This window comes from Halichoerus grypus, chromosome 3 (assembly GCF_964656455.1).
Source record: "Halichoerus grypus chromosome 3, mHalGry1.hap1.1, whole genome shotgun sequence".
In the NCBI taxonomy this organism is placed as follows: Eukaryota; Metazoa; Chordata; class Mammalia; order Carnivora; family Phocidae; genus Halichoerus; species Halichoerus grypus.
In genome coordinates, this window is record NC_135714.1 from 205,049,035 (window position 1) to 205,072,287 (window position 23,253).

Here is a 23,253-nt window from a genome sequence, read left to right on the forward strand (position 1 = left end):
AAATCCACATGCAAGTTTTTGTGTGGACCTAAGTTTTCAACCCCTTTGGGTAAATATTGTGATTCTTGGATCTCAGAGTTAGAATATGTTTGGTTTTGTAAGAAAGCACCCAAATATCTTCCACAGTGGCTGCACCATTTTACATCCCCACCAACAATGAATGACAGTTCCCATTGCTCCATATCCTCATTGGCATGTGGTGTTATCAATGTTCTGGATTTTTCTCATTCTAACGGATATATAAGAGTATCTCGATGTTTAATTTGCATTTTCTTGGAGCATCTTTCCATATGCTTTTTGCCATCTGTGTATCTTCTTTGCTGAGATGCCAATCCAGGTTTTTTGCTCATTTTAATTGGTTTGTCTGTTTTCTTATCGTTGAGTTTTAAGAGTCTTTGTGAATTTTAAATAACAATTCTTTATCAGATATGTATTTTGCAAGTATTTTCTTCCCATATGTGGCTTGCCTTCTTATTCTCTTAATGTCGCAGAGCAAAATATTTTGATTTAAATAAAATCCAACTTCTCAATATTTTTTACGGCTTTATTTTTTTAAATTTTATTTTATTATGTTAGTCACCATACAGTACATCATTAGTTTTTGATGTAGTGATCCATGATCCATTGTTTGCATATAACACCCAGTGCTCCATGCAGTACGTGCCCTCTTTAATATCCATCACCAGGCTAACCCATCCCCCCATCCCCCTCCTCTCTAAAACCCTCAGTTTGTTTCTTGGAGTCCTCAAAATGGATTAAAGACCTCAATGTGAGACAGGAATCCATCAAAATCCTAGAGGAGAACAGAGGCAGTAACCTCTTTGACATCGGCCACAGCAACATCTTTCAAGACACGTCCCCAAAGGCAAGGGAAACAAAAGCAAAAATGAACTTTTGGGACTTCATCAAGATAAAAAGTTTCTGCACAGCAAAGGAAACAGTCAACAAAACAAAGAGGCAACCCACAGAATGGGAGAAGATATTTGCAAATGATACTACATACAAAGGGCTGATATCCAAGATCTGTAAAGAACTTCTCAAACTCAACACCCAAAAAACAAATAGTCAAGTCAATAAATGGGCAGAAGACATGAACAGACACTTCTTCAAAGAAGACATACAAATGGCTAACAGACACAACTTCTCAATTTTTTAATGGTTCATGCCCCTATTGTTGCATTTAAGAAGTCACTGCCAGGGGCACCTCGGTGGTTCAGCTGGTTAAGCGTCCAACTCTTGATTTCAATTCAGGTCATGATTTCAGGGTTGCGAGTTGGAGCCCTGCATGAGGCTCTGCACTGGGGGTAGAGCCTGCTTGAGATTCTCTCTCCATCTCCCTTTGCCCTTTCCTACTGCTTGCTCTCTCTCTTTTTCTCTCTCTCTAAAATAAATAAATAAATCTTAAAAAAATAAATCATTGCCAGATGCAAGGTCATTTAGGTTTTCTCCTATTACCTTCTGAGAGTCATATACTTTTGCATATTATATTTAGGTCTATAATCCATTTTGAGTTAATTTTTTTGAAGGATGTGGGATCTGTGTTTACACTCAGTGTTTTGCATGCGGATGCCCAGTTGTTCCAGCACCATCTGCTGAAAGGTCTGTCTTTTCCCTATTGAATTGCCTTTGCTACTTGGTCAAATAGAGATCAGTTGACTATATTTATGGGTCTATCTTTGGGCTCTCTGTTCTCTTCCAGTTTATTTGTCAGCTTTGCCAATATGGAACTGTCTTGATTACCAAAGCTTAATAGTAATCTCCATTCTGTATGGCAATTCAGAGTCTCTATGATTCTACAGTTTCACCCAGAATGCTTAAAATGTAAATTTGTTTCTTAAACTGAGAAATCTTTGGCTAGGGAGATCTTGCAAGAGTGACACTAATTTCAGTGCACTGAAAAATCTAGAATTTATATATTTTTCTCAAAATGGGCTTTTTTCCCCCAACATTTCACTTTGTATATAATAATTATAGATGGTTGCTAGTATTTATCAGGCACATGTAATGTAGGAAAGTTTTACACGTATTAGAAAGTGTAGATTTTATTACCCTTCTGAGCAGTAATTACTACCCCCTGTTATGTTAAGGAACCAAGGTCCCAAGTGCATTTAGCAGATCCAAGATCTAATATCTGAATGCCAAGCACATCTACACACTGCATTATCTCTTCTTTATAAGAATCACTGGATGATTAAACTTTCTACTGGCATTTATAAAAAAGAATTTTAAGACTTTCCACATTTAAAATCAGTGCTTTATATTCTATTATATTCCATTTCAAAATAAAAGAGACAATATTTGTAATTTTGGATAAATATGTACTATTGTGTTCATTCACTTTCATGAAACACATATTTATTCTGGCCAATTTATGGCCATCACTATTATGTACTTTAATTGTATCTGAATATAAAGTAGTGAAATACTTCAAACTAGTTAAATAGACTCAGTGTTCAGTGGTCTGAACCCACTGAACATCTTTATAAAAAAAAGAAGTAGAATGAATGAGCAAGAAATCACTAAAAATTGATACTAAAATTTTTCAGATTTAAAAGTAAGAAGTCTTTAAATTCAGATAAGCAAACAAAATGGGTGGATAAGGAAGAAGAGGGATCAGAAAAACATGGGGAAGTGCTCAAAACTGCTCTCTCAGCACCTTGACCGTGGAGGACAGTTATGGACGCTAAGCCCACATTATCTTTTCCCCTCCTAAGAGACTTTAGGGGAGCAAAGATCAAGTGTTTTTACAGGTAGCACTTTGCCATAACTCAAGGTCCCAAAGTCTTCAAGGTAGCTGCTTGTTTCCAAGGGCCATCAGCCATTCATTGAAGAAACAGGGCCCAGGGATTCACCAGCCCTGGCCTGGGGCTCTCAGAGCCAACTGTAAACAGTGCCCACACTGCCTCAACTCTTCGGAGGGACGCCTCAGAGACCAGTTCATTTAAACTGGGAGAAAAATAGCATTTGCACTGAGAATGTCTGCAAGAAAATAAAAACTGAGAGAGTTATTTTTCTTATAGATATCTCAATAATGATTCTGCATTTCTACTTTCATAATTTATTTTAAAGGTTGGTGTTAATAGCCTTAAATTAGAAATAGAGTAGATTTCCTTTTCGATGTGGCTTCCCTATTCATCATACACTGAAATGATAGACATCGATGGTCTTATCCAATCTATGAACAGGTGACAGATAGCTTTTTTTCACCTATCACACATAGGGGAACCGTATGTTTTATTGTCCAAACTGGAGCTTTTTTTGAAGTATGTGTGTGTTTGTGTGTGTGTGTGTGTGTGTGTGTGTGTGTGTTGGGGGGGGTATCTCGTGCAAATGCTAAACTAGACATAACAACAGGTCTAAACTGGAACCGTTCCTGGATACACCATGATGTAAGGTCCCGTACACCGCACACCACACCACATGTGCATTCAAGAAGAGAAGCATGATTACACCACATTTGTAGTCATACCTTTAAATTTCTGTAGGGTCCTGTATTTATTGGAAGTGGATTGGATATTTTGTTAGATTCCGTAATGTGCTTCAACATAACTCTTCACTCCCACCCCCTTTTCACTTACCCCTCCTCGTGGCCTCATATGTTTGAATGAACTTCTGTGTGGATATGGAAAAGGCACTTCTTCAGGAATTTCTGGCTAGCCCACCACAGAGAAGGAAAGAAGCCAGAAGCTAATCCTGTGATTTATGTAGTCTCACTTCCCTATTTCGCAGAAAGTGCAAACAAGTTTAGAGGCTTTGAGGCTCTTCCTTGAGGTCAGACTGCTACCAGTGAAAGCCAAATCTTTGGACAGAGCCTTCCCAGCAAGTATTCCAGACTGCTGCCATTATCCGTGAAGCCAAAAGCTCGGGTGGATGAACAGAAACGAGCCCAAGCTGAGCATCAAATGATACTTTCATCCTGTGTAGGACAGTTTTAAGGAATGTCTACAGTCGAAAAAACAATTAGACTGCTGAGTCATTAAATTCAACATAGTGGGTGAAGTGAGCCCTAGGGCAACTTTATTTTGTAGCCACTCTTTTGGGGAAAAACAAAAACCAAAAACAGTGGCTGCACTTTTCCAACTCAGGATCCAATTTTATCAGTCAACTTAAGTGTCCCCAAAACAAGGGAAATAAATTAGTGATTCCCAAACTCTGCTGTTATATTTTTTATAATGAAACCAGAAAATTGATGTATAGCCAAAATATCTCTTACTTTTACTTCAAGAAGTAGACTAAAATTATTTTGATCCTTCTTTTTTCTTCTTTGAGATATCATCGACATATAACATCGTGTAAGTTTAAGGTTTGCAGCATGATTATTTGATACACGTATATATCGTGAAATAATTACTATAATTAGGTTAGTTAATGCCTTCATTGCCTCACATAATTACCTTTTTTGGTGGGAGGGAGGGTGGTAAGAACATTTACGATCTACTTTCTTAGCAACTTTCAAGAATATAATACAGTGCTATTAACTCTCCATGCTATACATTAGGTTCCCAGAACTCATTCATCTTATAATTGCAAGTTCATACCTTCTGACCAATTTTTCTGGAGCCGTTTCCGTTTTCCACCCCTAAGCCCTGGCAATCACCATTCTACTCTTTATTCTATGAGTTCTGCTCTTTTAGATTCCAAGTAAGTGAGATCATACAATATTTTTCTTTCTCTGTCTGACTTGTTTCACTTACTGTAATGCCTTCAAGGTCCACCATATTGTTGCAAACGGTAGAATTTCCTTCTTTCTCATGGTTGAGGATTATTCCATTTTAAATATAAACCACATCTTTATCTATGTATCAACTAATGGACACCAGATTGTTTCCATGTCTTGGCTATTGTGACTAATGCTGCAATGAACATGGGAGTGCAGATATCTCTTTAGCTATGTATTTCTTTTCCTTTGGATATATACGCAGAATGGGATTGTCTAATCATATGGTTGTATTCCTAATTTTTTTGAGGAACCCCCATACTGTTTTCTGTAGCAGCTGTAGCAATTTACATTCCCACCATATGTTGATCCTTCTAAGTGGAGCTTGTCTGAATCTAGAGATGTTGGTTCCAAAATGAACTTGCTTGCTACACTTTATTCAAAGATAGCTTAAGGGTAAAATTTGGCCAAGTTCTTCTCCACAATGCTACAAAATCAAATAGATAATTTAGAATGGCATAAAATACGTAGAAATGGTGAATATAATAAATGCTTTGATGGAAATTCTAGAGCCAGTTTGGAATATGATCTGCGGCATTCAGAATGAGGGTGAGTCTGCCGAGCTGCAGTAATGTTATGACTATTTTAACTTCTGTATCATTATCCCAAACTGGGTTACAAAGAGAACAAAATACATGGGTAAGAGAGTGCAGTATGATTTGGATGGCATGTAAAGAAGATAGAATATATGCACATCATTGGCAAGCAAAGAGAAATTCTAAAATCTGCATCTAAATAGGAATGTTAAGTATCAAAGAACCATTCAGACGAAAAAATATTTAAAGTTGTGAACTTTCCATATTTAGAATAAGCCATCATTCAATTAAAATTTCAAAAACTTTATCCTTTTGGTGTTAATCTGTTAATTCAAATGTGTCCTCATGAGTTTAGGTCATGCTTTTCCTTCACATTAAACAAAAACAACATGATTCCAATTTTTCGAAAAGTTAGTATTTTGATACACATTTCAAATAAATAATAACGTTAAATAAAAGCAAGCAAACTATTAGCTTAAAATTTATGAATATCCTTTATGTCCTGAAAATTCTGGCAAAATATTTTGATATCGAACTAAAGCAAAGCAGATATGGTTTTGCTAGGAGAACGTTGAATCTGAAGTCTGAAGAGCCGGGTTTGAATCTGAATCACTAGTTGTAGGGACGCTGGTAAATCACTGAACCTCTTTGTCTCAACTCCCTCTTGCGGAAAAGGGATGACAACCTCACAAAATAACTACAGGAATTAAATGAAAACAGTATGTAAATGTTTTCAGTAGAAAAAAGACCAGGCACCAAAAATGATACTCAAAAAAGTGCTTTACAGGTATTTCATTTTTTTTTCAACCTAAAACAGTCCTTCCCGCTGGAATGCCCGGTGCGGGAGAATGCTGATGCGCATACGGGCGGCATCCCGGCCCGGGGCTTCGGCTTCTGAATTCCCCTCAGGCAGGGAGCTTCACACCATTATGTGTAATTGCTTTAGCACAGAAGTGGAGATGGCATGACGCCCTGAATGAACAGCTCACTGGTGATGTTGTGGAAGACTGGGGGGAGACAGCATGAAAGCTCAGTCTGTGCTGATCCTTTCTCACCAGGGTCCGCGGGCCCGTCCCGGGGGGCACCGAGATTACGTATGCACGAAATGCTTTCAGGAGGGGCACACACCCCCTGGAGATTTCTATTTGGTGTAGTGATCCAACTTTCCATTCCCCTCTTCTTTGGTCCCATAGAGAGTTGTTCGGGGTGACGCTATTTGATGATGGAAGAAAAAGATGGGATGGGTAAGGCAAGGCTGTTCTGAGGTCGAAAATTCAACGGAAATGCTGAGTTTTGCATGATCCACTAGTTTACAAAATATGCATGTATGACCTGAATAGAGTTTAGGTTTCAGTTTTACAAAGATCAGTGCTTTTTTATTAGGACGGATTTCCACAACAACATAGGTGAATTTTCCCCAGCCCGGCCCCAAGAGCCTTAGGTGATAGAATTCCTTTCGGGCAAACAGCTGGAGTTCTGCTTGGAAGAGTGGTTCTAAGCAGAGGTGGGCAAACTGCCTCAAGCTTGCTTCAGTCCCAGGCCTTCCCAAAGCCTCCATGCTACTTCCTGAGAGTGGTCACCATGGCGACACTGGGGCGTTGCCTGAGGTCCCTCCTCTGGGGTCCCTGCCGGTGCTCCGAGGGGTGCACTGACACGGCCCGCCGCCCGCCCCTGCTGCTCATAGGAACAGTGAGCGCTGTTACTTGTTTTGCCGTAGCCTTGGACTGGGTCTGTGCATATGTGTGGGTGGGTGTGGTGAGTAAATAATTGCGTATCTATTCAAGAATTACTCTTAAATAGTCCTGATGATTACTAAATCTCTTCGGTTACATGATTAATTAGCTTAAAAGATAACTTTTCTGGGGGAGAAATATTAGATGCACACCATTAATCTTATACTTTTAAAGGGTAATTTTCCTTTGTTTATTTTATAGTATTTATATACCCATTTTGGTTATCTCGTGGTTGATAGAAATGTATAGTCGGCTTTAGGATATTGATTTTGATTAATATACTATATGCAAGTATAGGTTCCTAGCCCCACAATCCAACCTGAGCCAACCTTCTCAGGAAGCAGATTCCCCACCTAGTGTGTGCTGTGAGTTATTTGGGAGGGTGTATGTCTCATTAGTATGTATTTAAGATATATGGGCTTCTGAGATACAAAAGGTTTTCAGACAATTGATGAAACTGGATGAAATATAAATTGAAATAACTTTTACAGGGCTATCATTAGCATACTGCACTGAGTGCCTAGGATGCAGTAAGCATGGCGGGTGGAGCACAGATTTTTATCTATTCTGACAACAATCGCCACACAGAGCTAAGGCTGCGCGCATTTCAGGAACGAACACTCGGGTTAGCGAACGTGCCCTAGGATAACACAGCCACGTGTGCTTAGGGCCACGGATCAAAGCCCCCGCCTCCGACTGCACAGTCACTGTTTATTTCTATACATAATGCAGTGTGGATAAAGGAGGAAAAGATTATAAAATCCGGCAGAAGGAAATAAATGAGTTATTTCAGCTATAGCTAAAGCCAAAGAGAAAATGAAATGTGTCACCGTGAGTGTCTGAAAACAAGCATTCAAAATCATCCAGACAAACTTTTTTTTAGAACTCAAACCTAATTTACTTCCTGGTTTCTTAAGATATTTCAGAATATATAAATATATTAAGAGATACAGGTGCTAATCAAATGAATATTCCTTATGTCTCTATTTGGCATCCGTGATAAAGTGCTGAGGCCGAAGGGGTAGGTGATTACTCTGTCTGCTCGACAGGGAAGGTCGGCAGACAGTGGGGCTGAGGCCGTAATGCCCAGGACTTTTCTTCCAATGACGGGTCCCTGAGAGAGACAAGAGCCCTGCCTGATGGAAGCAAGCAGGATTGTGCATAATGTGAAAACAGCCCTGTTGCGGACAGAGTGGTGCTGTCAGAAAATACCATAAACTGGGTGGCGTAAACAACAGACACGCATTTCTCACAGTTCTGGAGGCTGGGATGCCCCACATCAAGGTGCTGGCAGGTGCAGTTTCTGGTGAGGGCTCTCTTCCTGGCCTGCAAATGGCAGTCTTCTCACTGTCTCCTCAGGCAGAGAGGAGAGAGGGCTCTGGCCTGTCCCGCTTCCTGTAAGGACACTAATCCCAACTGGGGCCCTACCCCCATGACCTCATCTAACCCTGTTCACCTCCCAAGGGCCTCACCGCCAAATACCATCATGTTGGAGGTTAGGGTTTTGACATATGAAGTTGTGGAGACACAAACATTCAGTCCATAGCACCACCTGCTCTCAGCTTTGTGGTCTTTCCACCCAAAATCTTCATGTGTTCACGAACAGAGAAGCCAAAGAAAATAGCACCCCACACCCCACATTTATTGAGTACCTGCTATGGGGTTACATGCAAAAGTCATGGGTGTGCTGGACTCTAACAGGGCGAAGACGTGTATAACAGCGGCATTTCCCTGAGGAGGAAGGGCACAAGGTCGAGGGTGTGTGTTAGGTGCTATAATGACCAGAGGCAGTGGTCTGTCCTTCTGCACCTGGCCTAAGGTGGGGACGAGAAAGGCCCTATTGCAGAAGACATGTGGAGAGACCAGCACTGGAATAACCGCTGAGCAGACAGTGAGGAGGGGCACCGGTGTCCCTTTCACAAGGGGTTTCATGGCCGAAGGGATTTCCCAAGTGATAGAAACACAGGCAGGTGTTCCTGCATCCTCTGAACCTCTGCATCCCGGGCATTAAGGACCTCCCGTGTAGACTGATCTGAACCCTTCGGTTTCTGGCCTATTTCTATGTCCTGCCTCAATAATGTCAAAAGCAGATTGCATTATGGTTATCTTCATTCTGTTAGTTGTATGTAATCCATGTTAATTTATTGCAAATGCACTGCATGCATTCACAATCTTTGAGGATGTAAAAAATGTTTCCCTGTTGGTTTGTCCTAAAACCATCCTTTTGAACTCTACTTGTCTGAGAAGTGTCCTGGGAACTTCACTGTGCCCTTATTTTGGAATCAGTTCCACCTCTTTGGAAACCTTACTTAACTTCTGTTTATTTTATTTTTTAAAAATTTTATTTGTTTATTTGAGAGAAAGAGAGAGCGCAGGGGGAGGGGCAGAGGGAGAAGCAGACTCCCCACTGAGCAGGAAGCCTGACCCTAGACTTGATCCCAGGACCCTGAAATCAGGACCAGAGCTAAAATCAGATGCTTAACCAATGGAGCCACCCAGGCGCCCCCTTACTTACCTTTTAATTTCAGAAGACTTAGCACTGTGATGAACAGCAAGGACTATTGACCTGGCAAGACTGGGGCTCCTTCCCCCCTCCTCCCCTCCTAGCTGTGTGCCCAGAACAGACGAATCTTCTCAACTCAGTTTCCTTATCCATGAAAGGGAGATAATACTATTGAACATCTGGGATTTCTGTAGTACTTAATGAGACACTCTTTTGAGAATGCTTAGCATAGCGCCTGACACGTAGTAAGCATTTAATTAGTAAGAGTATTACATTAGTTAATGAATCATGTACACTGCCTGTTATATTTAAGACTAATTATTATTTTTTGCTCTGTTTGTAATAATGGTAACAACCATGGCAGACTTTTATATTTAAAAATCTCTGATCTCTAGGAGACCTGCTTGGAAAATGATGGCTTCTACTGAGCTGGTATTAATCTGTTCACCTCCTGCGTAATATAGGATATTTTGCACCCTATTCAAGGAATGACATTCACATCCACATTTAGAGAATGTGGCATATCTGCTGAATTATCAGTTTGCAATAAATTAACATGGATTACATACAACTAACAGAATGAAGATAACCATAATGCAATCTGCTTTTGACATTATTGAGGACACCTCCGGATCTTATATTGTGTCAAAATTTTCATTATGAATGTCAGGCAGTGCGACAGAATGGCAGTTTGTAGGGTTCCCGATGGTGGCATGAGCTGTACTAGTGGCTAGCGCACATGCTTGTGCTTTTATTCTCAGGAGAATAGCTCCAATTTCTTTGTAGACTAAACTCCAATACTCCTATTCTGCAGCAAGCTGGCTGATTGGGTGTAAGTTAAAAATAACTCACACCATAAATGCTTTATGTACAAGTTGCCAGTGCGCCTTAGGTAGAGGGAGCTCAGTTATTCAAGTTAAAATTAACTTCTGAATCAAGTATGTGCATACTGAGAGGGCAGGCTCTCAGTGAAATATTGAAGATGTGAATGCTTTTCCTGTAAAATGTTTATGAACATTGCAATTGGGGCGGTTGTTAAACAAGTTCCTCCTGGTCATGAGGCAGGAGCCAAGTTGTGCCTAGAGACTAAGGAGAGACGAGGCTATTTCTTCAAATGCTTCCACCCTATATTCTTGCTAAGTAATTGTCTTATACTAAGTCATGAAACTGTCTCTCTTGTTCGGCACCTGCCTCGTTTTCAGTGCACCTGTTATGCTGGGTTGTAGAGGATACAGACTTGGAAGGGGCACGTGGAGAAAGATATCCGATGGAAATGCATGAAGGAGTATTTATTCTGGTTCAGACACATATGACATATGTAACAGAATGATTATCTTCTATCTGAGCCTTTCCAGACAAGTGCCAAAATCCTGTTAGTCTAATAGCACAAGAATTTCCTTTAATCTCTTCCTTCTCTATACTAATTAATTGGTTCATTTACTATTAACTCTATAAACACTTACTGAAAGTCTACAACATATTATACTGTGAAAGTTCCCTCTCTAGAGGGAAAGAGTAATAAACATTAAGTAAATAAGTAAAGTAAAACATGATATGTGTTGTAATAGATTTACAAGGAGGTAGAAGAATAAAGAAGGGGAAAAAAAATCGTTGACTCTCTTTGGGGTGGGGTGGTTGGAGAAAGCTCTATAAAAATGAAACCCATGGGTCTGGTCCTGGAAAGTGGAGTGGGAGGCTTCTGTAAGTCTCTTGTAGTCAGTGGTGTGCTGGTAAATGTTGAACCATGAGTCATGAGGGGGCCGGGCCTGATGTAGGCCATTCCCCAGTCTGCCTGGTCTAAGTACGTCATGTTGGGCAGTTTCTGGCTTTCAGGATGGCATCACTGGACAGCAATGCAGCCCAACTCCCTTAGGTACATCTGTTTTGAAGTAATGGATTTAATTTTAAGTTTATGTAATTTAACCAATAAGGGCCATGTTTTTTTTGTTTGTTTGTTGTTGTTGTTTTTTTTAATATTTTTTATTTATTTGACAGAGAGAGACACAGCGAGAGAGGGAACACAAGCAGGGGGAGTGGGAGAGGGAGAAGCAGGCTTCCCGCTGAGCAGAGAGTCCGATGCGGGGCTCGATCCCAGGACCCTGGGATCATGACCTGAGCTGAAGGCAGACGCTTAACGACTGAGCCACCCAGGCGCCCCAAGGGCCATGTTTAATAATCAATCGTCTCGCAAATTTTCTCAACGTAAACTTTAACACTCGCCTCTCACACACGGGTATAAACATACCGTTGAATTTTTTTTATACGCTTTCTGAGATGTGGTAACCAGAATATAAGGGCATATTCTAAATGTCGACACACATTACAACATGTAAAATGGATAAGATAATTATTGGTCAGTCATTTGGGGCAAGAGGTGTCAGAAAGACCTTAAGATTCTCTGTCGATTCTTTGAGTTATGGTTTAGAGCCCTTTGATTTAATGTTTAGATTTTTTAAATATTATGAACTTTATGAAAATGTTATAGATATGTCAGGCTCTTTTCTGTTAACTTCTACAAAGTTGTAACTGCAAGATCCCTTTCCTTAGATTTCATCTAGATAAAAAAATTTTTAAAAAGAAAAAAAAAGTAGACACTTGCAAAATCTCTAAAACTACATCATCCCTTTTGAAATAATATACTTTGAAAGGAATGAAAGATGTTTGCTTTCCTTTATTTCCTTCAGGTTTTGTTTAGTTTCTTGTATTTTTGTTTTTGAATTATTTTAGTTTCATTAACATGGTCAACACAATGAAACTAAAACTATACCGTCATAAACACTCTGGTAGGATTAACACCATGAGAAAAAGATAGAAATAAACCATTTTTATACACATTGAAAACTTTGTTCTGTATACATAAAATAAAAATTTATCATTTTAAAAACACTGCAAAAAAAAAAAAAAAAAGTTGGGATGCTTTCTAAATGACCATGACTGGAATAAAGCATCCCTGTACAAACTGACTACATGTCATGGCACCCCATCTAAAATGGTAAGCTATGTCTTCTGAGCTGTAGGAGATTGCGCATAAAATACAATACAGAATTTTTAGACACGGTTGTATGTATGGTGAGATTTGAAAAAAGATTTAACAAACACGGGCTTCCCTCCGCTTGCTCTTACTCTGTTGAAACTATGTTTAAAATCCAGTCCTTTGGCTGAAGTGACTCCTCTTCCTGGCCCCATCTTCTAAAGTGAATGCAAAAGAAAATAAGGATAATAACGATGATGATGATGGTGCTTACTGTCATCTTCACATTAACCCGAATTCATGTAGCAGCAAGTTGTTGTCCCTGACAAGCGAGAGTTTGCTCGGAGATGAGGAGAAACTCAGTGAGATTGCGCACAAAGCAGCCGGGGAGTAGGGTAGCACGACCGGCCTCCCCGCCTCCAGCACTTCCCAGGGCCTGGCCTGATTGAAACACATTTCTTGTAATTGAAGCACCTGATGCGATTTGGGGAAAATATGTGAGCACATCAATTTTTGCTTCAAAATGAAAACAAAAAATAAATCAGAATCTTGCTATGCTTTGGAGAAAAATACTAGCTATAAACAAAGGATCATAAAACTAGAATTTTAAAGGAATTTAAACTACTCAGTCTGATGAAATCAAAATCCTAAGAGGGTTTTGAAAGCTGATTACTACGGCCAGTTATGTTGCCTAAAACCTCCATAAAATATATAACTATATGGTACCTGAGATTTTACAAAGAGCTTTCCTGCCTACAATTCTTGGTACCACAGAAAGTTTACCATGTGGGTAGGGAGGGCAGTATTTACTTCCTTTTCACCTAAAGTCAACTGGAACTCGGGGATTTCAAGCAAATTTATTCCTATGGACATTCATTTATTGTGTTAACAAATATTCATTGAGTAACTTCTACCTTTTTGTTGTAGTTCTGAAATCTGTGGATGTACCACCGATCTTACACAGAGCTTATATTCTGGTGGGCTGAGTGCCGATGAACAAATATGCCAAGTAATGAAGAAGAATATAGGGATCAGAGGCTAGAAGAGGGTGGTGGATATTTTCGTACATTATGATGGTCAAGGAAGGCCCCTCTGCTCAACCAGCTTTTGCGGAGTCTGGTACACAGAGAGGGCCTGAGCCCAGAAGAGACAAACACTCCAGGCGGATGGCCGGCACAGGACTAGTCTCTTCCAGAGATAGCCAGGAGGTCAGTGAGGCCAGAGCAACATGAAGAGGGAAGAAATGGCTGGAGGAAGGAGGGAGGGTTTAGGGAGTCAGGTAGCAGGTCACACAGGGCCACTGGCCATGAATTTTATTCTACGTGGGGTAGTAAGTCACTGAGGTATATTCATTGGGGGAACCAGTCTCACCTCGCTTAGGTTTTAGAAACATCACAGAGAGTGCTGCTGGGAGAGTAGACTCTTCCAGGAAAACTGGGGAAACAGGGAGCCCAGGTGGATGGCTACTGTAGAGTTGTAGATGAGAGACAAGGGTGGGTGCACAGGTGAAGATGACAGAGGTGAATCAAGCAGCTTCCACGTCATGGGGCAAGTCCTTGACTTCAAGCCCAGGGCTATCCTTCAGGGTACAATAACCAAGCAAGAGGCCCTCCCATTTTCCATGATTTTGGGTAGCTATTTAACATACCAACATATTATCCCCTCCAATGTCAGGAGAGGAGGAGGAAAGTCATACTTGATCATCACCCAAATGCCTTGTATCGCCAATGGTCTAATGCCAGTGTCATTTTCTCTGAACTGGCCCAAGTGGCACCAGGAAGCCCTGTGATTGATTAAGTGAGCATCTGCTCTGTGCAGTGCCCTTGCCCTCTTCTTTATACCCAATTCCTGGGGCAGTGCCTCACTCAGAACAGGTGATTCCTTAATAGCCATTGAAGGAATAAATCATACAACAAATGGGTGAGTTAATGAACAAGTGATATTTCTACCAGATCATGATTTTCGTGTCACTGAATATTGTCATTCAAGTTGCCTTCCCCTCTGCCTCCTGAAAACTCAAATTTCCTCTGCTCAAGATTCATGAACTTGGGACTGTCACTGTCAATATTTAGTTGGGGGAAAACTATTGCTTGAATAAATGAGTGGATGAGAGTACAAATAAGTGTTTTACCAGAATGCACTTGGCAACCCTCTGCCTTGCCCAGTCCAAGAAGAGAATGCCGTGGTCAGCCAAGCCCTCCCAACTGAGAAATGCTCTGGAAAGTGGGGCCAGGAGAGAGATCACTGGTTATCCAAAGAGGCAAAGTGATCGCAAAGTGAGAGAGAAAAAAAAAAAAAAAAAAAACACAGAAGACAAAGTTTTACCTCAAATTATGTAATATGATATCTTAAACCTTAGGATTTTTTTTAACTTATGTTTCCAACTCTTCAATTTTTACTCATTCACTCATATCTACTTCTCTAACCATTCTGACTTTGAGGAATAATTACCAATTCTTCTGTACAAAATGGCTTCCACAAACATATGTAAGGTGGGGTCAGTCCTTAATCTTTGAAGAAAGATTAGGGTCAACTCCAAAGATATGAATTCAGTTAAATGAAACATTTTCAGTGAAAGTCCATGCTAGTCTGTTTAATTATTGTCCCATGCCCCACCTGCATGTATCACACTTCTTCAAGAGATATGACAGAGGGAATGTACGAGTCAGTTTACCATTGTGATTAATGTTGATAGCCAGCAGAGAAGGGTGACTATGACACCTGCAGGTCTGCAATGTGCCCTGGGATTTCTGTTTCCATGACTGCCAAGGCTATTTGCTCCCTACGGGACACTCTTCAGAACTCCTCCTTTCTTTTATATGAATAGCTACTGATCCTCGAAAGCTCAGTTCAGATATCACCTTGTCCCGAAAGCTTTCTCTTACCCCCAACCTGAGTTAAGGGTCTTGGTCTCCAGAGCAACCCAAACAAAGACAGGGCTTTCTGTCCACTCCTCTCATCCTCCCTGATCTCATCCCTAACATCCCCCCCCCCCCTCACTGGGCTCTAGCCACACTAGTCACCCTGTGACATCCTACACAAGATGGCACTCAGCACCCTTCACCACCCTCTTATCCCTACTTTATTTTTCTTATAGTACACATCACCTGACATATCATGGGATATATTAATATACATCAATATAAGGACTCATATATATGTATATTCTATCTCTATCTCTAATCTGCACATTGGTCTTTCTCCTCACCAGAATGTGAGTGCACAGAAAAGCCCCTTCCTACCCACGACACAACAAACTGCTCTTTCCCAATGTCTTCAGAATTGCCTAGCTCATACCAATCACTTGATGATTATTTCAAGAATGAAGATATGAAATGATCTGTGCAATATTTATCTGTTTGCTACAGTGTGAGCTCTTACAATTAGACTATTCACTCTTATTTCCAAACTTTTTAGACCTAGGAAAGCACTTGGAATGTACCAGGCATTCAAAAATTGCTTATTATTATCATTATTATTATTTTTTTAAAATAGGCTCTACACCCAATGTGGGGTTCAAACTCACAACCCTGAGATCAAGAGTTTCATGCTCTACTGACTGAGCCAGCCAGGTGCCCCCAAGAATTGCTCGTTGAATGAATACATGTACTGGGCACTCTGGTCACATATATGTTAACAGCAACAATTAATCATGATTTTCTCTTATCAAATTATATTATGAATTAAAATAGCAACATTAAAGTCACACATTTTAAAGCTTTGTAATCAATTTTTAAAAATTCTATTGAATATGTACTTTATTTTTTATTAAAATATATTTGACAAAAACATGAACCTCTTCCCAAATTTGGGTGTCATCCTTGTGCAGAGACCATTCTAATCTTCTCTGACCATTCCAGTTTCAAGACCATACTACCAATCACTGACATGAACCTCCAAATAGCAGATATGTATACATATATATATATATATATATATATATAATCATTTAAGTTATGTTTGAAGCATAAGCTTCATGTCACTTCTTATTAGCTCCAGAGAGATGGGGGGTAGGGTGACACTAAAGAAGCATAAGGCATAGGAATGGGAACTCTTTCCAGCATGGATCAGACAAAGACAAAAACAAATCATCAGAAAACTAACACTGAATTCAGCAACAAATGAGAAGCTGAATCTGCGTCTCTAATCTTCAAAACATTTCTAGGGTTGCACTGAGGAACAGTTTGGGTCTCAAGCTGCTTCCTTCCATGAATACTTGACTATATTTTAGCACTTACTTTAATTCATTTTAGGTAAGATCTTGGTTCTGCATGCCTTGAGACTTGTCACTCTATGTTTATCCCAGTTAAGTGGAATTTTCCAATATTTTACCCAGGAGTTATTTAGAACCCCACTGAGTCAACTACTTGATTAAAATTAAGTTGATAACAAAGAATCAAAATCCTAACTATTTTTCTGACAAGTTATACTTTATTTGGTCAAAATAATACCTAAGTTAAAGATACACAAAACCTAATATTGTAGCAGTAATTTTAACTGTATTGGTTAATATTCAGGAGGTAAAATTCCTAATCAAATAGAAAATTCATGTTATAAGGATTTTTAATTCCTGAGATTGTATACATTCCTTGGGTGTCATTTAAAAATCAGTCAGCTGGGTGGCTTTGTGTGTGTGTGTGTGTGTGTGTGTGTGTGTGTGTGTGTGTGTATACAAATACCTCAAATAGGGGCACCTGGGTGGCTCAGTCATTAAGCGTCTGCCTTCAGCTCAGGTCATGGTCCCAGGGTCCTGGGATCGAGTCCCGCATCGGGCTCCCTGCTCAGCGGGGAGCCTGCTTCTCCCTCTCCCACCCCCCCTGCTTGTGTTCCTTCTCTCGCTGTCTCTCTCTGTCAAATAAATACAAATGAAAATATTTTAAAAAAACCAAATACTTCAAATACCTTTAAATATATATATTGAATTCCTTGATGCACAGGTAGGCAAAATAAAAGCCTGATGAAATGTAATATCTTCATGGATTTTTTTTTTCATGTCATTGAAATTCAGTCTGAGAGTATTTGGTGTGTTGCCTTAATGATAAACTCTTAACTACTCTAATCCTGATCATCTTGATAAGCGCTGTGGATAGTTCTAAGAGTGTTTGACGGTGTTCCCTGTTTTAAATGTTAATCTGGACATCTTAATTAGGAATCTGTATTCAACACCATGATGAGATAAAGGGCCAGCCATTTATAGCGTCTGGGTATAACAGAAAGGAGAGAAAATGCTCCTGATTTTTGTGGTGTCACTGAAATCGTGTGGTGACAGGTAAAATAAGGCAAGACAGGTGAAAATCCAGATTTCTTATCCTACTTGCTTTTCCCTCATGGGGAAAAAAAAATTGCTATTGACCTGCCATCAATATGGCATCCCCATGAGATATTTTATAGATCCTATGCATGTCAATACTGGGTCACTGGTGCTCCCTTACCAGTTGCCATTTTATCTAAAATAACATGGTTTGGGAATAGACTGGATTCAGATGATTAAAATGGAATTGGAGCAGAAAACCCTTCATTGTATAATGGCAAACACTGTAATTCTGAGATATAAACTTTGGTTCACCTAACTTGTCTGACTGTTGGAGGTTTATACGCAGCTTCAGTGAAGTTTGAACAAAGCTTTTGTCTCAATGACTATCACATATATGTCTGAATCTCATCCTTTTCTTGCATCTTATCCACATGTCTTTTAACTACTTACAGAAAACCTTCACTTAAATATCTCTTTGTAAAATCAAACTTGGCATGCCCCAGCCTTACCTCTTCTCTGTACCGTTAGGACCCTCCCCTTAGACAGGTGTCTTCTCTTCTCCAAATTTCCTTGTCTGCCAACACTGTCAGTAGTCTCTCACTCCCATGGAGAAAACCCTTTTTAATCTTCTTTTAACAAACCATCCCCTTCTCTGTGTTGGTCATTCCTTCCTCTCCATGCTGAGGATAAAAGTGTGTCAGCCGCTCCTCCTGCCTCCTGTCTTCCTTCTCTTCTAAGGATGCTGTTAGTCCTGTCGCTCATCACCCACCTCTCTTTGGACTCTAATCTTGCTCATGTGTTGTTTTTTTGTTTTTTGTTTTTCCTTTATTTTCCACACTTTTTCCTTTATCACTGTTTCCAACAAATAAAGTGGAGTCTTGATGCTCATGTGTTTAAGTTAAAGAGAGAGAGACATAGAGAGAGTATTTAAATAGTTCAGACAATTTTAAAATTTAGAGGGGCAGGCTGTTTTACTGCATAAGCATATGCCCTGGCGAGCACGAGAAGGAAAACACAAATCTCCCACTCTCTTGGTGGATGGTAGTGGATCAGGCTGTATTTCCTAAACTCACTGTTAATCCCAGGCTGATTCAGACTGTACACGATTTTTTTTTACTTCATGAAGTATCTTTAGAGCCTCACTCTCTCATTCTACAAATGTCCCGCTAAGCATGTTGATACCTTGTTTAAACACAGCTACAAAATAGCTCTTGTTCAGTATTTTCAACCACATAGGATAAAAATTCCTCTGCTTGTTTCTGTGAAGGTTGGCTTCATGGCTCTTCTCTCCTGCAGCCCCGGACACCGCATCCCCATCGGCTCTGTTCTCCCAGGCACAGTGCTCTTCATCACTGTGCGTGTGCTCTCTTCTCCCTCTGCAGCTGCAGACCCTACAAGGCTCAGTATCCTTCCAAAGGGTTGCTTACTTTGGGAAGCCTGTTACCTCCCCTCCCAGTCTTTGTTTTCTCTTCTCCAGCTGTGCTGGTCGGCACAAACACAGATGTGCCCAGTTGCTAACTTCAAGCACGGACCCCATCAGCATGAACTAAGAAAAGGCCACCTGAGCCACACCTCAATTTGCAGATGCATCCTGACTCGTATGTTTGCTGGGAGCATCTAAGAACCACAGTGAGAATGGTCCTCAGCCACGTGTCACCTGCTCTGTGCACCGTGATGACCGGCCATAGCTTTAGTCATCTCAATAATCTCATGAGATGAATGTTATTACCATTGCCATGTTACACTGGGGGTGACAGAGCAACACAGAGGTAAAGGAACGTGTACAAGATCACCCGCGTGGGGGAGCAGCGAGGAGGATCCAGGCTCATTGTCAAGTCGAGTAAGGCAGATGAAAGCATTTTACAAGCTGTAAAATGCCAGGCACTTACGTCGCTAGTACGTCTTATTTCTGGGCCACGTGTGGAGCACACAGTCAACACTGAATAAAACCTGATGGTTAGAGACTATTGTTCAAAACGAGCGATGTGTGATTTGGTTTTGTTCTTACAAGTTTGTGGAGTTATTGTTCTTCTTCCAGACTACACGATCCGGGATATGTTCCTGCTTCAAAATTTCATTTTCATATTTCAGATTCGTATGCATTATTTCTCTAAAGAAGTTAAGATTTTATAGTCCATTTGGGAATGTTATTTTATGCCCTATGATTTTACTCCCTAGTTATATTGCATATTGGGAATTCATTATATTTACTGATACTTTTTCATAAAGGTGTTAAGGGAATTAATATAACAGAGTTTGTAACAGAGTTTGAAATTGATTTGAGCTTCTTTGAAAAGCCCATACTGTTAATAAAAACATTATTTTCTTATCTGCTTTACAACCTCACCACTATCGTTCTCTTACAGTGGGAGACCCCAAAGGGATCAATTCATGGTTTGTTCTTTTATGCAGAGAAGAAAAAATTCGGTAACCCAGGGGTGGTTGATAAAGGGAATAGTTTCATGGCTTAGGCTATCTGGAAGGGTTCTCTTTATGTGTGTTATAGATTTGAAAACTAAATGGAGTTCTTAATAATTATAGAATGATTCTAGACACTGAGGCAAACTACCTGTGTCCCAAGTTAAAAAAAAAATGTCATCAGGGCAATAGGTACTTAACTAAAGCACAGAGTCCAAAATCAGTTTTTTTTTGTAATGACAATTATATCATTTTTCAACAAAGGTGATCATCCTTAGAATTTAATACTATTTGTTATCGGTTTTTCAAAAGGCTTTAGGAGTAATATGCATAATTTTACTTCTCAGAGCCTCCCTGCCATGCTGCAGGACACAATTTTGCATTTTACTACTGATTTCTTGGACTTGCAGCAAGTTACACTTTTTTTCAAGGATTTATGTGCTGTTTATATAAATTGTTCTAAAATACCTATTAGCATTGAGAAAATTAGACTAATTTCTAGTACAGTTGGCCCTTGAAATACATGGGTTTAAACTGCCTGGGTCCACTTGTACACAGATTTTTTTCGATAAAAACAGCACAGTACTGTAAATGTATTTTCTCTTCTTTTTTTTTATTTTATTTTTTATTTTTTTATTGTTATGTTAATCCCCATACATTACATCATTAGTTTTAGATATAGTGTTCCATGATTCATTGTTTGTGCATAACACCCAGTGCTCCATGCAGAGCGTGCCCTCCTCAATACCCATCACCAGGCTAGCCCATCCTCCCAACCCCCTCCCCTCTAGAACCCTCAGTTTGTTTTTCAGAGTCCATCGTCTCTCATGGTTCTTCTCCCCCTCCGATTTCCCCCCCTTCATTCTTCCCCTCCTGCTACATTCTTCTTCTTCTTTTTTTCTTTCTTAACATATATTGCATTATTTGTTTCAGAGGTACAGATCTGAGATTCAACAGTCTTGCACAATTCACAGCGCTTACCAGAACACATACCCTCCCCAGTGTCCATCACCCAGTCACCCCATCCCTCCCACCCCACCCCCCACTCCAGCAACCCTCAGTTTGTTTCCTGAGATTAAGAATTCCTCATATCAGTGAGGTCATATGATACATGTCTTTCTCTGTTTGACTTATTTCGCTCAGCATAATACCCTCCAGTTCCATCCACGTCATTGCAAATGGCAAGATTTAATTCCTTTTGATGGCTGCATAATATTCCATTGTATATATATACCACTTCTTCTTTATCCATTCATCTGTTGATGGACATCTTGGCTCTTTCCACAGTTTGGCTATTGTGGACATTGCTGCTATAAACATCGGGGTGCACGTAGCCTTTCGGGTCCCTACTTTTGTATCTTTGGGGTAAATCCCCAGTAGTGCAATTGCTGGATCGTATGGTAGCTCTATTTTCAACTTTTTGAGGAACCTCCATACTGTTTTCCAGAGTGGCTGCACCAGCTTGCATTCCCACCAACAGTGTAGGAGGGTTCCCCTTTCTCCGCATCCCCGCCAACATCTGTCATTTCCTGACTTGTTAATTTTAGCCATTCTGACTGGTGTGAGGGGGTATCTCATTGAGGTTTTGATTTGGATTTCCCTGATGCCGGGCGATATTGAACACTTTTTCATGTGTCTGTTGGCCATTTGGATGTCTTCTTTGGAAAAATGTCTTCTGCCCATTTCTTGATTGGATTCTTTGTTCTTTTGGTGTTGAGTTTGATGAGTTCTTTATAGATTTTGGATACTAGCCCTTTATCTGATCTGTCATTTGCAAATATATTCTCCCATTCTGTCAGTTGTCTTTTGGTTTTGTTGACTGTTTCCTTTGCTTTGCAAAAGCTTTTTATCTTGATGAAGTCCCAATAGTTCATTTTTGCCCTTGCTTCCCTTGCCTTTGGCGATGTTTCTAGGAAGAAGTTGCTGCGACTGAGGTCGAAGAGGTTGCTGCCTGTGTTCTCCTTTAGGATTTTGATGGACTCCTGTCTCACATTGAGGTCTTTCAACAATTTGGAGTCTATTTTTGTGTGTGGTGTAAGGAAATGGTCCAGTTTCATTCTTCTGCATGTGACTGTCCAATTTTCCCAAAACCATTTGTTGAAGAGACTGTCTTTTTTCCATTGGACATTCTTTCCTGCTTTGTCAAAGATTAGTTGACCATATAGTTGAGGGTCCATTTCTGGGCTCTCTATTCTGTTCCATTGATCTATGTGTCTGTTTTTGTGCCAATACCATACTGTCTTGATGATGACAGCTTTGTAGTAGAGCTGGAAGTCCGGAATTGTGATGCCGCCAGCTTTGCTTTTCTTTTTCAACATTCCTCTGGCTATGCGGGGTCTTTTCTGGTTCCATACAAATTTTAGGATTATTTGTTCCATTTCTTTGAAGAAAGTGGATGGTATTTTGATGGGGATTGCATTGAATGTGTAGATTGCTCTAGGTAGGATTGACATCTTCACAATATTTGTTCTTCCAATCCATGAGCATGGAACGTTTTTCCATTTCTTTGTATCTTCCTCAATTTCTTTCATGAGTATTTTATAGTTTTCTGAGTACAGATCCTTTGCCTCTTTGGTTAGATTTATTCCTAGGTATCTTATGGTTTTGGGTGCAATTGTAAATGGGATCGACTCCTTAATTTCTCTTTCTTCTGACTTGTTGTTGGTGTATAGGAATGCCACTGACTTCTGTGCATTGATTTTATATCCTGCCACTTGACTGAATTCCTGTATGAGTTCTAGCAGTTTTGGGGTGGAGTCTTTGGGATTTTCCACATAAAGTATCATATCATCTGCAAAGAGTGAGAGTTTGACTTCTTCTGTGCCAATTTGGATGCCTTTGATTTCTTTTTGTTGTCTGATTGCTGTGGCTAGGACTTCCAATACTATGTTGAATAGCAGTGGTGATAGTGGACATCCCTGCCGCGTTCCTGACCTTAGGGGGAAAGCTCTCAGTTTTTCCCCATTGAGAATGATATTCGCTGTAGGTTTTTCATAGATGGCTTTTATGATATTGAGGTATGTACCCTCTATGCCTATACTCTGAAGAGTTTTGATCAAGAAAGGATGCTGTACTTTGTCAAATGCTTTTTCTGCATCTATTGAGAGGATCATATGATTCC

The 23,253-nt window shown here is 40.0% G+C and overlaps 1 protein-coding gene and 1 non-coding gene across 3 annotated transcripts in view; one reads left to right on the forward strand and one right to left on the reverse strand.

Moving 5' to 3' along the window:
- The window catches only part of CSMD1 (CUB and Sushi multiple domains 1), a 2,059,737-nt gene that overhangs the window by 1,356,420 nt on the left and 680,064 nt on the right, over positions 1-23,253 (forward strand). The gene's annotated exons all lie outside the window — the stretch shown is intronic.
- Positions 16,245-16,349, reverse strand: LOC118536531 (U6 spliceosomal RNA). Its single transcript, XR_004917726.1, has one exon. It is a non-coding gene; the product is annotated as a U6 spliceosomal RNA (small nuclear RNA).